Source organism: Xiphias gladius, unplaced genomic scaffold, assembly GCF_016859285.1.
Source record: "Xiphias gladius isolate SHS-SW01 ecotype Sanya breed wild unplaced genomic scaffold, ASM1685928v1 HiC_scaffold_50, whole genome shotgun sequence".
In the NCBI taxonomy this organism is placed as follows: Eukaryota; Metazoa; Chordata; class Actinopteri; order Istiophoriformes; family Xiphiidae; genus Xiphias; species Xiphias gladius.
Window position 1 is genome coordinate 20,604 of NW_024402190.1, and position 19,169 is coordinate 39,772.

Below are 19,169 nucleotides of genomic sequence, written 5' to 3' on the forward strand. Positions count from 1 at the left end.
GGCTGAGGAAAAGTTTGGCACCTCAGAAAAAGCTAAGGAATGGGCACGTAGACTAAGTTATAACTGGACTCGAAATCAGTTATGTTTTGTCATAAATGGCACAGCCGAACCACTGACAGAGCCAACAGCAACAGGACAGTATGGCTCACCAACATGTCACAGGTTTGGGTTTTGCATACAAAAGAGCGGCACCGACCCATGTACATGGGTTAGTCTCTGTCCAAATGGCACAGCCACTCAGCCCTGTCACCACGAGGACGATGGGGAAACTGGGAGGCCAAACGATTTTACTCCAGGGCCAAAATCTACCTCAGAAACGACATATGTTGTTAAAACAAAGAAGAAAACAAAGGTCCGTATGGTGTCGTATACAGGGATTACTGAGTCAGCAAACAACTGGATGATATTGGCCAGACAGGCGGCAGATGTTTCAGCTAGAGGTTCATGCGTCGTATGTATGGGTCCTAGGCCAGTACTACAAGTTGTTCCAGCATCAGTGACTCAATCCTGTGTAATAGATGTAATGTGGAATAAAACTGTAAGACCAGACTGTCAGGCATGGGACAATGTTTATCCACTTACCTCGCAAGAAGCGGCACCACCGATTTTCTCAAGTAAAGTAGCTGCAGGAAACTTTACCTGTCTTAATGTCACTAGGGGAAAAAGAACAGAGGATGTAGGTTCTGTGTCTACATCATGGTGTCTCCACACCGTTCACCTAACAGCAGTGAACAGGCGCCTCATGGCTCGTAGTGACCTCTGGTGGTGGTGTGGAGGACAGGCGATCAGAGATCGTTTCCCCATGGACTCATCAGGTCTGTGTGCACTGGTAGCTCTTACTACCAGTGGATGTTCATCCCCTGACGCTGAGAGACCCACTCACCAACGCGATCGGTGAGAAACCTCTGTTCAGAACAAAAAGGGTGTTAGCCCAGACCCAACCTATATTGATGCTATAGGAGTACCGAGAGGAGTGCCTGATGAATACAAATTGGTCGATCAGGTAGCTGCAGGGTTTGAGTCTAGCATCTGTTGGTGGTGTACTATAAACAAAAATGTTGACAGAATCAACTATGTTCATTATAATGTGCAGAAATTGGGAAATCTAACACAGCGAGGGTTTGAAGCAGTTCATCAGCAATTAGCAGCCACCTCCCTAATGGCGTTCCAAAACAGAATAGCCATTGACATGATTCTAGCCGAGAAAGGAGGAGTGTGTTCTATGTTTGGGGAGCGATGTTGTGCGTTCATTCCTAATAACACCGCTGCAGATGGCAGTTTGTCTGTTGCAGTAGATGGATTACGGATCCTGAACAAGAAGATGAAGGAACACGGCGTCGACACCTCCATGTGGGATGACTGGCTGAACATGTTCGGGAGATACAAGGCTCTGGTGTCCTCCATCTTAGTGTCACTTGCTGTTTTACTGCTATTCTAACCCTCTGTGGATGTTGTTGTATTCCCTGTATTAGATCTCTCACTCAGCGACTCATCTTCACTGTGATAACACCTATGAAACAAGATTTCACACAAACGTATACTCTGCTGGGTGAGGAGTCACGTGAAGAAGATGCAGATGACCACAAAGATGACGACCATCATCTTTCTGATTTGTTCACCGATCCTGAGGACTATGGAAATGATGATGATGATGAGAGATATGTCTAACCAAACTCTGAGTGTAAATGTATTTGTTCTCATGAAAAATGATCTTACAGCTGAAAATCTACTGAAGTGGCTGTTAAAGTGATATGAGAAATGAGCAAATATGTGATAAACAGGAGGGCAATGTTAGAAGGATGTACATAAATTATCCCATGCTTCGCTATTTCTCTGTTGTTATCAGCACCCTTGAAAGCTATGCGCAAGGAGGTACTGCAGCTCTTGAAGCAGTTACCCCCAAATAAAGAAAAGATATATTGCCCTTTTCCTTGTTTTCGTTTCTTGTCCTGTCCCTGAGAAAGGCAGGAGGCACCCTGCTTCTTAGATGAGATTGTGCAGCTATGCCGACATATGAACCACCCTATGGAAATAAAAAAGAAGCGATGTAGGCGGCTGAGAAACTCAGAGCGGGTTGGAGATTGTAACTGAGCACTCTCTGTCTGTTCTCCTTGCAAGTATTTAACCTCACCACTCTGTGTCCTGCCTCATTACTGTGTTCATATCTGTTTTAGGTTGTTTGAACGTGACAAAATGTACATGGTTACTTTTCACCGCTAAATGTAGATCAATTTACTAATCAGGTCACAGATTTTCACAGGTCACGGAGTGCACTGTTACACCAGCACCATTGTTGCTTTTTACCATCCAATTTTGAGAAGCTGTTTAAAGTCGGTGGTATTTCTCAGGATGTCTAACACCATGCCATAATCACCACAATATAATTAATATAACCGCCTATGCTCAAAATCTGAGATGATGTGATTTGTAGGGGTTACCTGCTGTATATCATTATTATTGTTCGTGAGTTACTGTGTTCATGACAGTGTTTCAACACACTGATGCCACCATGACAACATCATGTCTGGTATACCATGCAGAATGGAGTCAGGATGTAAAAACGAACAATGGGGCCAAGAATTAGTGTCTTTTGATTTAGTTTTTCAGCATTCATAATGTGTCTGTGTCCTGTCAGGATGAGACAGGAAGTAAAATCGGTAGTCGTGGAGACTCTGCCGTGTCAAAGGGCACCACAGACAGCGGGGTGGTGATGGAGAACAAGGAGATCACCGTGTTACCTGGAGCAGTGCCGGGAAAACTCCCTCCTCTAACATCTGGGTGTGTGAGAGAAAGTCAGGAAGACACACTTACACAAGACGGTGGGTGTGTTCGACAAACCTGCTGTATGAAACAGACCATGTCGAAATGCAGAAGAAAATCCAATACACGCATCAAAGGTGTTTTTATTTTGTGTGTGCCCCAGCAGCCAGCCCAGGAATGCTGCAGCAGGACAGCACAGTCCAGGATCGTCAGAAGTCCAGTGAGATCCTGGAGGAGCTCCTGAACCAGGGCATCATCGCAGTGGGACAAACCAGAGAGAGGAGCAAAGGGGCTGGAGAGGCCTACAGCATCATGGTGGGTACTTAGTGCACGCTGGACAGTGTGGGAACAGCCTAACAGGCCTACTATCTACCATCCTTTAACAAGGTGAATTTCATCTGGGTAGAACAGGGGCCTATATTCAAAGTTGCCCGAATCCATTTAAAAGAAGCTTAAATGCAAATTGGAGAGCCTTTGATGACTAAAGGTATATTGGCTTTTCTGATCCACTTTTGTTTGGACCAAAACCAGTATTGTACAAAGTATTAAGTATATATTTTTCTATGGACGAGGGTGACTTTGGATGATAAGGAAGTCAGTTTAATTTTAAAGCCATGATTATTACTGGATGAGTGATTCAAATTAAAACCATGGGTAATTACCATCAATAAAACTATAAAAAGAATTCATGTTTTCTGGTGTTGCTCTTGTCATACGGAACCTACAGTGTACGTTATTTATTAGTTTACTGTAATTGTTAGCTTAAATAAGTACATTTAAGGAATCTTCATCGATGTATGCTATGCGTTTGTTACAGAGAACATATCGAACGCGTCATCAGATTTTTAAGATCAATACCTGTGTAAGGCCTCAAATCCAGTATTGGTTGGGCTCTAGTATATAGTATATACAGTATATAGTGGAAGAAAATGACAACATACAACAGATTGCAAGAAAAAATGTATGTATATACACTTATACGCCACTTTATTAGGTACTCCTACAGTAGTTAAAACTAATGCAGTCCAACAACAGGCTTCAAAACATTTCCCTATCATGAGGGTTAAATGTTCAGTTTTTGTTAAAACTGTTATAGGAAGGTGTTGATTCAACTTTCGAGTCTTTGAGTTGGCTGTAGTTTGTGGTGCTTTTGAACTGTACAGTATCATACTGATCCTTTATATTTAGGCTACCTTCACTGGTATAAATGGGGAACTTTACATTAAGTGCAGTCTTTTTAGGTTTAGTTTAATGGCCAAATCGTCCACCGCTGTTGGTTGATTATTATGTGGATGTTTTAATAAAGGTTAAGGGCTATAATGAATAATGAAACACACATGTATGTATTTATATATAAATATTAGTAAATCCATAGAGAAAGCATCAGGTTCTGTGTTCTAATTTATGCAAGTGAGCTGCTGGTTGTCATGATTCCGGGTTCTGATATCACAGTGTACACATTCTAAATAATTGTTGGCAGTGAGAGAGAGGCTTCACTTTTGTTCTGTTACTTGAACTGGTTGCATGCTTATCAGAAACTGATCAATCGCCTTATATTTCTTCGCTCGATTCATTTAAAAAGAAAAAAAAGGAAAAATGTGGTAAGTACCTTTGCTTGAGTTTCAAAATATTGTCTGGTTTTGCATAGTAATTTGGTCAAACACTGAAAGAGTTTAACAAAGTCATGGAAGAGAAATACAACTAAGTTTTACTATATTATAAACCTTTTGTCACATTGTCAGGCAACGTCGTGCTCCAAAAGAGGAGCTGCTGTGTTCAGGGAGCAGATTAACTCTGCCCGCCCTGTCCAACAACAAAGGCCTGCTGACCGGCAGACCGCAGCTTCCGGGGAACACAGTGCTGAAGCTTGACGAGGCAATCGCCTGCACCCTGGGCGAAGGTGTTTCACGGGTAAGAAATACCAGCCCATCCTTGCACCATGTTCTTTATATTTTATATCAATAATCTGACTTTTTGAAACCAGAATAAGTCCTTTGCAAAGCCAGCGATGTTGGATGCATCTATTTGGAGAAAATACATTTTATAGGCAAAGTCGCTTGTGCAGTTATTATTAATTTCATTATTATAAGTGTAATCATTTCTGAATGTTTTTTTTTTTTTTTTTTTTCCTGTAGATCCCCTCGGCCACTCGTTGCACGATGAGGCATCTCAGCTCTCGGCATACAGAGGTCAGCCAGTGGCAGGCCCGGATATATGAGAGCATTTGGCAAGTGGAACAGGAGATCACTGCTTTGAAGCTGGTACGTACATATATACTGTACATCTAAATACCTAGAAGCTACTCATGTGCAAAGGAGGAAAGAGAACGCCGTTAGAGAGGGAAAGAGTGGCTGTACACTCAGTTCAGTAGCTCTCTTTTATTTGAAAAAAACTTAAATCTCGTCTTCAACGTTGCTCTCGTGTGTTCAGGTGAAAGACACGGCCGAGTGCCGTCTCCACGAGAAGCAGTTGTACAGTCAGCTCATCAGTGACTGTCTGGTGCTCAATACAAGTTTGAGCAGAGACGTCCTGGCACAGGACCACATCCTTATTCACCTCAAGAAAGAAGAGCAGCTTACCAATGAGACCAGAGAGCTGCTCCAGAAGCAGATCCGCATCCTTCTCGACAAACTGAGGTCAGACCATCCGAGTTCTTTCTGAATCAATCCTGTTGATTTTTCATGTAATAATAACTTCATGTTAATATCATCCACTAAATTTAAAGGGTTTTCCTGAACCGTATGTCCATATTGTGTTAATCTTTTGGGTTTTAATTGTTACAAAACAGACTGAATAAAATAGTAGGGACACCTTAATGCTGAGCTGACATCCACATTTTTCTTCATCTTCAAACATTCTCAGAGATTTCAAGGCTTCAGTCACTTTGAAGTGCAATTATTACAGAAAACGAGGAATTCAAGCCTCAGTCTGGATTTTTGCTACAGTTTTGTACCAGTCTGGAAACCGTGACCTATATAGAATCTGATTTGGATTTAAACGTGATCTGAAATCTGCTTCTGTTGCATCTCACCTTGTTTCCTAATCCTCCTCCAGCTCTCTGAAGGAGGTTCGCACTCAGCTCCTGGCAGATTTTTCAGGACAAGGGCCAAGCCATCGAGGTCACCACCAAATGCATCAAACACAGGGTCAACCCCGAGCTCCAGGCTCCCTGCCGCTCAATACAAGCCCGACCTCGTCAGCTATGACAAGTGGCTGTCCCACTGCAGGGAGCTGAGGCTGATGGCTGGTAACCTGATTAAAGACTCGTCTACCTTCAGGGGAAACCTGCGGTTCACCCTGGCTAATGTAAGACAACACTGCCACTACCTAAATTCTAAAGCTCACTTGAACACCAGCTTTTAGGAAAGAGAGCTACGAACATTTTTATGTAAAGCTTCTGTCAGTGTGAGAATGTGCATTCTTCTTGATCTCCAAATGAATGTGTGAACCCTAAAATCTGGGTTCCAGGCTTCATTCAGCTAAGTAACAGGAGAGGGGAGATTACACTTAGACTGAAGTTACGCCATAAAGGATAATTTTGCTATTTTAACCCTTGTTTTTTCTTTCCATTCTGATCGACATTTTGTCAGTTCTTCATCATATAGCCAGAGTAATATTTTTAGTTGGTCCAGAAATATGAACTATGCATGCTTGTCTCTCATCTCCTTGCCGGTGTGTGTGACGATGCAGATGAAAATTGCCCAAGAGCGCCAGCGCCAAGAGCACCACTGACTCACTGAGGAGAGAGATCAACGAGCTGAGCAAGGTCCAGAATAAAATGATGTGGGAGAGGAAGCAGGTCAGTCAAGTGAATTTTAGTCACAATTCACACAGCCTACCATCCACGGGTTGATTCTACTCCACTTTATGAGATGGTTACTCATTATTTTATGGCTTTCTTTAATCTCCAGATGAAGGATGAGATTTCTGATCTGACCAAGGACATTCAGAAATTGATGGGTCAGATATGGAACTGTGACTCCAAGCTGCATCAGGCCACCCAACGCCTGGACATCCTCAACCAGAGACCTGGACGTGAGCACTGCCTGGACCAGGTAAGTGGCTCACTCAACAGCTGAGATATGATACGGTTGCAGTCAGAAACACAGAAATGAAATAGCCTTTCAGATCTTAGTTGTTGTCACTTTGGAAACGTGGCGGCTTTAACCTTCTTTTTTCTGTTCCTCCTCCAGCCCTACATCAGCCTCACACTGGAGAAACATGACCTGGCAAAGATGGTGGCTGGACTTAACCCAGTACTGAAGCGCTCCCAGTAAGTCTGTCTAGCAGTAGCTATAGCCCGTCACCTAATGTCTTACTTTTAAATATTTTGACCCTCTTCCGTAAGATATCCTGAATGTATCCATTTTCATGTTAACCCTCAATTCTAGGCGGGACTTGAAGGTTGCAGGCGTCTGAAGGTTCTGGAGGACAAACTGATCACAAATGCTCATAACCTGAACGTGGAGCAGAAGTGCCAGAACCTGCACCAAAGTTTCCTGCCTGCGCTCGACACCACCGTGGTCCTGGCCAAAAAGGCCACGGGCCGCTCCAGCCCTCGAGCCTACTTACAGTAGAGCCTGGCGGAGTGCATTAGCACTCTGCTGCACCCCTGTGGTCTCTTCCGTGCAGTGTTGTAAAATGTAATAAAAAGTCTCAAAGCAAAAATGATATTGGCTAGTTGAGAATCTGTAGGTACCCATCTTTGTTTTCTGCTGGGGATCGAGGCCCCTGTGATTTTGAGTGATAATGTGTTTTTGTTGCATTTTCCCAAAGAAGAACTTGGTGAGTTTGGCCCAGAAACCAAATCATCTAAAAGTTCATTCAGGGGGTTGATGCAACAAACTGTCTCGTGGTTATTTATTTAGGATTTTTAAAAGTCACATTACCAAAAAGCAGCTGACACACAGTGAATGGGGTCTCCTGGGCAGTTGGCTGCTTCCCCCTGTTGTTTACAGTATTTTTAGCCTGAAAATATTTAAATTTGAAGACTTTCAGGAAAAACCCCAAGTGAATAAATGGTTTAGTACTTCACCGCCACCACTTCACTCCCGGACCGGGCAGTGTGAGATGCTTTGAATCAGCATTTAGACTTTAATGTCGGAAGATTAAAATCTACAGACAATAAAACTGAAGAGTAAACTGAAATAATAAAATATCAAAAAAAAAAAAAAATTAAAAGAATAGAACTTCTGCTGGTGTTTGGGAATGGGTGGCTGAGAGGTTGCGGGTCTGAGTTTTTAAAGTCCCCTCTCGGCGACCTGAGAAGAGTCTGCAAGCACACCTGGCGAAGTGTATCAGCGCCATCCGAGGTGTGGGGATACCCAATGTAAAGTGCCAAAAGCTTATAGTGGATTTTAGGACACGCGATAATAATCATCCTATGACGTAATACATATATACATCGGGCATGAGAGGTTTACGGGCACTGTCTCAGAGACGATGAAAACAGGTGACAAGTAGAAGGTAGCGCAAGTATGGTAGACAACAGACTGTGATGAGATCCAGGAAGTGGGCAGGGGGCGCGAATTGATTTACAGCTTGAGGGAGATGGGACAACGAGCAGGAGGAGGAGGAACAGCCTGACCGAGAGTAGAAGAGAATGTAGCAGGATTGGATGACCTTGGCATAGCTTTCGGACTGGCAGATAACATAGGCAGAAAACCAACCCTAAGATCAGACACGCACAAGAAAGCTATTCAAGGGCATCACCAATTCCACTGATAACGTCAGGGGAGGGATGAGATACAAGCCGTTTGGTATAGGGGATGATGTCGGGCGATAGTGGATAAACTGCCCCGTGGCTGAGGGAGGAATTTGTGGCTGAACCAATTAGACCGTTTAACTGCGGGACAAAGACTGGCCTTGGGCGACTTTAGGGCAGTGGTAGCGCTGCCTAACGAGGGTGGCGTCATGGATCTCGAGAGAGAAGTCGGCACCAGTAGGATTGGAGATGACATACCACTGACGTGTGATTACAGACATAGGGCGGGCTATGAGAGAAAAATATCCACTTCCCAGCGCAGCAATAATGCCCAAAATGAAATGGGATCCCAAACAGAACCCCCGTGAGTACATAGATCAGGAAAAGACACACGGCTTAAATATACTGGCCAACATCCAGGAAAAGCAGGGACACAGAGAGGAGTGGTTCAGACAGGCAGTATTAGAAGGTGTCCCTGAAGAAGTCAAAACAGCTATGATAAGCAACCCTGATCTGCCTGGGAGTGATTCACATGTGTGGGAGCGCCATCTCATGCACCACTTATCTCGAGCACAAGACACATGCGAGAAGGAACAAGATAACATTAAAGAATTGCAGACACAGCTGCTCAAACTGCAACATACTGAAGCTAGACAGAAAACACAAGAGAAGAATAGGAAGAAAGGAGAGCCCATAAAAATAATGATGACAGCTGAACAAAATCAGAACCCCGACCTGTACCCCGTTCCGCCTTGGGTGCCACCACCATTGCAGCAGCAGAGGGGCTATAGTGGGGGAGCATGAGAGGACGGGCGGACGAAGGGGAGGCGTAGGGGTGGACCTGCTCAGCCGGGGAGGCCGTTGCTACTACTGTGAAGAAATAGGACATTGGGTCATGATTGCCCCCACCTGAGAAAAGGAGGAGGCAGGGAGGTCCAGCTGGAGGAAGAGGTGGGCGGTCCAGAGGCAGGGATGGGCATCATATGGGCCGCCTACCGAGGCAGAGCCATATAGAACCAACATGCCGGCCGTCCACTGGGAGCCACCTGAAGAGTGGGATCCTCAGTACCAGTGACACGCCCACAGAGAGACTCTGGCAGCACTACCACGGCAGATCCAATGCTGTCAGTACAAGTCGAAGAGCAGACTCTGCCATTTTGGTTGACACGGAGCCACCGTCTCTACCATGAAGGCGGTGCCTCCTGCTTCCTTTTCGGATTAATCCATCACACTAATGGGGTTCTCTGGGGAATAGCAGACTCTGCCGATAACCAAGCCACTACGAACGCAGTTGAAACAATCTCTGACACATCCTTTTGTGCACTCACCGCCGCCCCTGAATTTATTGGGAAGAGATCTGTTGGTGAAATTAGGGGCGTCGATAATGTGCAGTGCGGATGGTTTGGTGGTCACTCTACCGGATGGAACGAAACTGCCATGTTTGGGGCAAGCCACCTCAGGTCAGTACCTCCTACAGCCTGTACACGAACAGTACGCTGACATCTACTGGGGCCTGTTACAGCCGGACACGGTTGAGCGACGAGGTATCCTCTGGGCATACATGCTGTGGAAACCCTGGATCGCCCTCCTGGAGCCCTATATCTCCCCTCCTGATCCCCCTCACGTCACCCTCTTTTACGACAGGCTGCCGACAGATTGGTATCAGGACCAATTCCAGGAACAACTGGATGGTCATGAATGGACGATTGAATCACAAAATATTTATGTGGCACCCCAGGGCGTGGCGGCAGCGGTCAAATTGACTCCCGAACAGGCTGCATGGTACAGGATGGGGGATGAAGCGTCCCCACATGTCTCATTAGCTCTACACCCCGCACATCAGGCCAAAGAACTAGGGGGTATAGTAAAAAGGGCACAGGAACAGGCGGATTGGGTACAAACAACCATCCCACAGGTACACTACTCTCCCGCTTCACGTACGTATCGCATAAATATCAATGCCACCGACACAGCAACCATGGAACACACACATATCACACGTCAACATGGTAGGGAGAAAACAGATCATCACCTGGCAGCACACATGATTGAGTCACTCCCTCAACGATTATGGGCTCAGAGCCCTACTGATGTAGGTCGCGTAGAATGTGAGCCCATCAGGTTTAGCGTACAACCAGGACCGCCACTGTGGATCAGACAATATCCGCATAAACCTCAAGCAGAAGCGGGCATATCAGAAACTATCGACGGCCTGCTACAAGGAGGTGTGTTAGAACCCTCCTCATCGTACTGGAACACGCCCATCTTACCGGTAGAAAAGAAAGACACAGGGAAATATCGCATGGCACATGATCTCCGTGCCATTAACAAAATTTTGATCACCCCCACGGTTCCGGTCCCTAATCCATATGTAGCATTGGCTAATCTGGATCCCTCTCATAGTTGGTTCACATGCATCGATTTGGCCAATGCATTTTTCTGCCTTCCATTGGCGGAGGAATGTAGAGACATTTTCTCATTCTCATATCAGGGACAGCAACTGAGCCTGACCATACACTACCATTCCATTTAGATGTCACTGGAACAGAACAGTGCACGAATGGCATTCTGTTCCAGAGAAAAGGGGGTGAAAGGGTGATACTAATGTACGTAAGTGTAATGCTAGATAACATGGAAAAACGACACCCACAGTGCACCCAACACGCGGCAGGTGTAGCGAAGCTAATACAAAAAACTGCACACATAGTCATGGGACATCAACTACATATATTGACAACACACAGCGTGGTAGCATACGTCAATTCACAAGCATTCACCCTCACCACATTACGACAAAGACGATTAAGCAAAATCTTAGAAGCACCAAACATTTCCTTCACACATGAAGGGATCAACATGGCAGAACAAATGGGCGTAGGGGAACCACATGAGTGTGCAGACAGAATATACCAGGAAGAGAAAAGGCCCAGACCTACAGGCAGAACCAATAGCGGAAGCTAGAAACCTGTACACGGATGGCTGCTGCTTCAGACATGAGCAGGAAGGCCTTACAGCAGCCTATGCAGTGGTTGAAGACAAGCAGGGAGAAATGGTGATCCTAAAGGCAGAAAAACTGGAAGGACAGCAGTCAGCACAGCAGGCGGAAGTGAAAGCAGTAGGGGAAGCCCTCAAACTCGGACAGGGACAGAAAATTAACATTTTCACAGATTCAGCCTATGCAGCTGGAGCAGTTCATGTGGAATTAGGACAGTGGATGAGGATCGGATTTCTAACAGCCACTAACAAACCTATTAAACATGAAACAGAGATGAAGGAACTAGCTGAAGCACTCCTGCTCCCAGAAAAGGTAGCGGTAGTTAAATGCAAAGGGCATGACAAAGGTGACACACCCAGGGTCAGAGGAAACAATGCAGCTGACCAAGCAGCTAAACAGGCAGCTGGGTATGAAGGGAGAGTCCTTATGATATGTGCAGAGGCAGAGTCTACGCCCGATATGACAAAAGTAATCCTTTTGCAAGCTGAAGGCGTCTCAGGAAAAAAACGTTGTGGAGGGCCAGAGGAGCCACAGAGACGGATGGTCTCTGGAGGGGGCAGATGGGCGTCCCATCATCCCTCCAGGTTTCGACAAACAGCAATAGAGGAGGCGCATGGAGTAGGCCATGTAGGAGTGGCACAAATTATGAGGAACTTGGGAAATTGGTGGCATCCATTCCTCAAAAGACATGATAAAACACGCAGTGCAAACGTGTGAAGTGTGCATGCAATACAACACCAGACCCACCATCAAACCACATCCTGGGAAATATCCTCTAGAGGCTAAAGTAGGAAAGGAGATCATTATAGATTATATAGACATGATCACTTCGGTAAGGGGGTATAGGTATGTTTTGATGTGTGTAGATGCATACACGGGGTGGCCAGAAGCCTGGCCCACCAAGAAAGAAGACAGTCAGTCAGTGGTCAAGTTTCTGATTAATCAGTACATTCCCAGACATGGTTTTCCTGAAAAGATCAGGTCAGATAATGGTACTCATTTCAAAAACCAGGATCTACAACGGGTGGAAACAATGCTGGGTGTGAGACATGCATTTGGGACTGTGTATCACCCACAGTCACAAGGAAAAGTAGAGAGGATGAACCAAACGCTAAAAAACAAATTGGCTAAAATCTGTGCACAGACCAAAATGAATTGGCTTGACGCATTACCCCTGGCACTAATGTCAATCAGAAGTTCAATAAACCAAGGTACCGGATATACTCCGCATGAGCTCCACACCGGGAGAGTATTCCTTGGTCCCCAGGCCGCTTTTTCAGGCGCGTTACATGATGATCAGCGATTAACCCATAAAGCTTATTTCCATGAACTACAGGGTCTCGTTGCAGCTTTCGCGAAGCAGGTAACCAACGGAAAGAAGGGAAGGCCACCCAAACGTCCCCAGATGTGGCTTGGGTTCTGCTGAGGGTCTTCAAGCGAAAGTGGGCGGAGCCAAGGTGGACAGGTCCTCATCAGGTGGTCGAGAGAACCTCCCACGCGGTGAGGCTAAAGGGCAAAGGTGACACCTGGTTCCACTGGAATCAGTTCGCAGCAGTAGAGGAACCACAGAGGTCGGTGGCGGAAGTCCATCGGTCTCTACAAGCCGAGAGCACTGGGCTGGCTAGCTCAGAACCTAAGATCACCACTAACGGGGCAGAATAATCCCCTGGTGACAAAATCGATAACAGGGTAGTCCACCCCTGTTACCGAAGCAAGAAGACATCGAAAGGAGGAAAGGGAAACAGCGCTCCCTTCCTGCATGTAGCAAAACCGCGCTACCCACGCAAGAATTAAAAGCTAGAAAAATTGATTCAATGTCGCCGGCTCAGCTTAGCATTTGTATTTTCTGTTGGATAATTGTACTCATGGTGTTTGGCTGGGGCTTAAGTAGATTGCTATTGACAGGGCACACCCGCTTATAAGTACATATAGAAAAAACAGGGGACGACATTAACAGTGTGTGCCGTAGATGCCTGTCAATAATACTAAGTACTGGGAGTTGGGGCTTGACACAAAGGGTTGGCCGCCTGGAAAACCAAGGAAGATAACAGTGTAAATAATAAAGGCTTCGCTTGCTTGGCACATATATTCCAAGCGTCGATAAAGGTATTAAGTGTCGTGCTATTTCCCCGGCGGTAGGCTAGGATGCGTTTATACGGCAATCCCCGGCTATTGGCATGGCTGACAGCCCTGTCAGTTAGATTGATTGACACTGCGATTCAGGGAAGAACGCAGGCCATGATGCCACCGCTCCTGCCCTTAGAGGAGCACATAGAAGTAACCGACAACAAAGTTAGGCTTAGGGTCGTGGGTGACTTTTGAGTGATCTCTTTGCAGAGATCAAAAGGGGGAATTGTGGGGATACCCAATGTAAAGTGCCAAAAGCTTATAGTGGATTGTAGGACACGCGATAATAATCATCCTATGACGTAATACATATATACATCGGGCATGAGAGGTTTACGGGCACTCGTCTCAGAGACGATGAAAACAGGTGACAAGTAGAAGGTAGCGCAAGTATGGTAGACAACAGACTGTGATGAGATCCAGGAAGTGGGCAGGGGGAGGATCCAGCGAAGACAGTACTTAAGACACCACTAAAAGATAACGAGTCAGATCTCTCTTGTTACCACTTTGAATGCATATGCTCTATGCTGTAACGGAGGGATCTCCGCACTTTGCAAACTGCGTAATAAAACTGAGTGCACTGTCTACAGTCGTCTCTCTCTGTGTGTTCCTTGCTGCATCTGCGTTCACGGGGAGTGGAAATAGTTACCACTCAACACTGGTAACCTGATTAAAGACTCTTCTACCTTCAGGGGAAACCTGCGGTTCACCCTGGCTAATGTAAGACAACACTGCCACTACCTAAATTCTAAAGCTCACTTGAACACCAGCTTTTAGGGAAAGAGAGCTACGAACATTTTTATGTAAAGCTTCTGTCAGTATGAGAATGTGCATTCTTCTTTATCTCCAAATGAATGTGTGAACCCTAAAATCTGGGTTCCAGGCTTCATTCAGCTAAGTAACAGGAGAGGGGAGATTACACTTAGACTGAAGTTACGCCATAAAGGATAATTTTGCTATTTTAACCCTTGTTTTTTCTTTCCATTCTGATCGACATTTTGTCAGTTCTTCATCATATAGCCAGAGTAATATTTTTAGTTGGTCCAGAAATATGAACTATGCATGCTTGTCTCTCATCTCCTTGCCGGTGTGTGTGACGATGCAGATGAAAATTGCCCAAGAGCGCCAGCGCCCAGCACCACTGACTCACTGAGGAGAGAGATCAACGAGCTGAGCAAGGTCCAGAATAAAATGATGTGGGAGAGGAAGCAGGTCAGTCAAGTGAATTTTAGTCACAATTCACACAGCCTACCATCCACGGGTTGATTCTACTCCACTTTATGAGATGGTTACTCATTATTTTATGGCTTTCTTTAATCTCCAGATGAAGGATGAGATTTCTGATCTGACCAAGGACATTCAGAAATTGATGGGTCAGATATGGAACTGTGACTCCAAGCTGCATCAGGCCACCCAACGCCTGGACATCCTCAACCAGAGACCTGGACGTGAGCACTGCCTGGACCAGGTAAGTGGCTCACTCAACAGCTGAGATATGATACGGTTGCAGTCAGAAACACAGAAATGAAATAGCCTTTCAGATCTTAGTTGTTGTCACTGTGGAAACGTGGCGGCTTTAACCTTCTTTTTTTCTGTTCCTCCTCCAGCCCTACATCAGCCTCACACTGGAGAAACATGACCTGGCAAAGATGGTGGCTGGACTTAACCCAGTACTGAAGCGCTCCCAGTAAGTCTGTCTAGCAGTAGCTATAGCCCGTCACCTAATGTCTTACTTTTAAATATTTTGACCCTTTTCCGTAAGATATCCTGAATGTATCCATTTTCATGTTAACCCTCAATTCTAGGCGGGACTTGGAGGTTGCACGCAGGCGTCTGAAGGTTCTGGAGGACAAACTGGTCACAAATGCTCATAACCTGAACGTGGAGCAGAAGTGCCAGAACCTGCACCAAAGTTTCCTGCCTGCGCTCGACACCACCGTGGTCCTGGCCACAAGGCCACGGGCCGCCCAGCCTCGATCCTACTTACAGTAGAGCCTGGCGGAGTGCATTAGCACTCTGCTGCATCCCTGTGGTCTCTTCCATGCAGTGTTGTAAAATGTAATAAAAAGTCTCAAAGCAAAAATGATATTGGCTAGTTGAGAATCTTTAAGGTACCCATCTTTGTTTTCTGCTGGGGATCGAGGCCCCTGTGATTTTGAGTGATAATGTGTTTTTGTTGCATTTTCCCAAAGAAGAACTTGGTGAGTTTGGCCCAGAAACCAAATCATCTAAAAGTTCATTCAGGGGGTTGATGCAACAAACTGTCTCGTGGTTATTTATTTAGGATTTTTAAAAGTCACATTACCAAAAGCAGCTGACACACAGTGAATGGGGTCTCCTGGGCAGTTGGCTGCTTCCCCTGTTGTTTACAGTATTTTTAGCCTCCAAATATTTAAATTTGAAGACTTTCAGGAAAAACCCCAAGTGAATAAATGGTTTAGTACTTCACATGCCACCACTTCACTCCCGGACGGGCAGTGTGAGATGCTTTGAATCAGCATTTAGACTTTAATGTCGGAAGATTAAAATCTACAGAAAATAAAACTGAAGAGTAAACTGAAATAATAAAATATCAAAAAAAAAAAAATTAAAAGAATAGAACTTCTGCTGGTGTTTGGGAATGGGTGGCTGAGAGGTTGCGGGTCTGAGTTTTAAAGTCCCCTCTCGGCGACCTGAGAAGAGTCTGCAAGCACACCTGGCTAGTGTATCAGCGCCGCATCCGAGGTGTGGGGATACCCAATGTAAAGTGCCAAAAGCTTATAGTGGATTTTAGGACACGCGATTATAATCATCCTATGACGTAATACATATATACATCGGGCATGAGAGGTTTACGGGCACTTTCGTCTCAGAGACGATGAAAACAGGTGACAAGTAGAAGGTAGCGCAAGTATGGTAGACAACAGACTGTGATGAGATCCAGGAAGTGGGCAGGGGGCGCGAATTGATTTACAGCTTGAGGGAGATGGGACAACGAGCAGGAGGAGGAGGAACAGCCTGACCCGAGTAGAAGAGAATGTAGCAGGATTGGATGACCTTGGCATAGCTTTCGGACTGGCAGATAACATAGGCAGAAAACCAACCCTAAGATCAGACACGCACAAGAAAGCTATTCAAGGGCATCACCAATTCCCACTGATAACGTCAGGGGGAGGGATGAGATACAAGCCGTTTGGTATAGGGGATGTGCGGGCGATAGTGGATAAACTGCCCCCGGTGGCTGAGGGAGGGAATTTGTGGCTGAACCAATTAGACCGTTTAACTGCGGGACAAAGACTGGCCTTGGGCGACTTTAGGGCAGTGGTAGCGCTGCCTAACGAGGGGTGGCGTCATGGATCTCGAGAGAGAAGTCGGCACCAGTAGGATTGGAGATGACATACCACTGACGCGTGTGATTACAGACATAGGGCGGGCTATGAGAGAAAAATATCCACTTCCCAGCGCAGCAATAATGCCCAAAATGAAATGGGATCCCAAACAGAACCCCCGTGAGTACATAGATCAGGAAAAGACACATGGCTTAAATATACTGGCCAACATCCAGGAAAAGCAGGGACACAGAGAGGAGTGGTTCAGACAGGCAGTATTAGAAGGTGTCCCTGAAGAAGTCAAAACAGCTATGATAAGCAACCCTGATCTGCCTGGGAGTGATTCACATGTGAGGGAGCGCCATCTCATGCACCACTTATCTCGAGCACAAGACATGCGAGAAGGAACAAGATAACATTAAAGAATTGCAGACACAGCTGCTCAAACTGCAACATACTGAAGCTAGACAGAAAACACAAGAGAAGAATAGGAAGAAAGGAGAGCCCATAAAAATAATGATGACAGCTGAACAAAATCAGAACCCCGACCTGTACCCCGTTCCGCCTTGGGTGCCACCACCATTGCAGCAGCAGAGGGGCTATAGTGGGGGGAGCATGAGAGGACGGGGCGGACGAAGGGGAGGCGTAAGGGGTGGACCTGCTCAGCCGGGGGGAGGCCGTTGCTACTACTGTGAAGAAATAGGACATTGGGTCCGCGATTGCCCCCACCTGAGAAAAGGAGGAGGCAGGGGAGGTCCAGCTGGAGGAAGAGGTGGGCGGTCCAGAGGCAGGGGATGGGCATCATATGGGCCGCCTACCGAGGCAGAGCCATATAGAACCAACATGCCGGCCGTCCACTGGGAGCCACCTGAAGAGTGGGATCCTCAGTACCAGTGACACGCCCCACAGAGAGACTCTGGCAGCACTACCACGGCAGATCCAATGCTGTCAGTACAAGTCGAAGAGCAGACTCTGCCATTTTTGGTTGACACGGGAGCCACCGTCTCTACCATGAAGGCGGTGCCTCCTGCTTCCTTTTCGGATTAATCCATCACACTAATGGGGTTCTCTGGGGAATAGCAGACTCTGCCGATAACCAAGCCACTACGAACGCAGTTGGGGAAACAATCTCTGACACATCCTTTTGTGCACTCACCCGCCGCCCCCCTGAATTTATTGGGAAGAGATCTGTTGGTGAAATTAGGGGCGTCGATAATGTGCAGTGCGGATGGTTTGGTGGTCACTCTACCGATGGAACGAAACTGCCATGTTTGGGGCAAGCCACCTCAGGTCAGTACCTCCTACAGCCTGTACACGAACAGTACGCTGACATCTACTGGGGCCTGTTACAGCCGGACACGGTTGAGCGACGAGGTATCCTCTGGGCATACATGCTGTGGAAACCCTGGATCGCCCTCCTGGAGCCCTATATCTCCCCTCCTGATCCCCCTCACGTCACCCTCTTTTACGACAGGCTGCCGACAGATTGGTATCAGGACCAATTCCAGGAACAACTGGATGGTCATGAATGGACGATTGAATCACAAAATATTTATGTGGCACCCCAGGGCGTGGCGGCAGCGGTCCTATTGACTCCCGAACAGGCTGCATGGTACAGGATGGGGGATGAAGCGTCCCCACATGTCTCATTAGCTCTACACCCCGCACATCAGGCCAAAGAACTAGGGGGTATAGTAAAAAGGGCACAGGAACAGGCGGATTGGGTACAAACAACCATCCCACAGGTACACTACTCTCCGCTTCACGTACGTATCGCATAAATATCAATGCCACCGACACAGCAACCATGGAACACACACATATCACACGTCAACATGGTAGGGAGAAAACAGATCATCACCTGGCAGCACACATGATTGAGTCACTCCCTCAACGATTATGGGCTCAGAGCCCTACTGATGTAGTATGGGCTGGGCACTGGAGAGCACTGGGCTGGCTAGCTCAGAACCTAAGATCACCACTAACGGGGCAGAATAATCCCCTGAGATAAAATCGGTAACAGGGTAGTCCACCCCTGTTACCGGCAAGAAGACATCGAAAGGAGGAAAGGAAACAGCGCCCTTCCTGCATGTAGCAAAACCGCGCTACCCACGCAAGAATTAAAAGCTAGAAAAATTGATTCAATGTCGCCGGCTCAGCTTAGCATTTGTATTTTCTGTTGGATAATTGTACTCATGGTGTTTGGCTGGGGCTTAAGTAGATTGCTATTGACAGGGCACACCCGCTTATAAGTACATATAGAAAAACAGGGGAC

General features: G+C 46.3%; 1 pseudogene; it reads left to right on the top strand.

The window, feature by feature from the left end:
* The first annotated feature begins 1,159 nt into the window (after positions 1-1,159).
* On the top strand, positions 1,160-15,578 carry LOC120787739 (annotated as a pseudogene).
* The last annotated feature ends 3,591 nt before the right edge of the window (positions 15,579-19,169 follow it).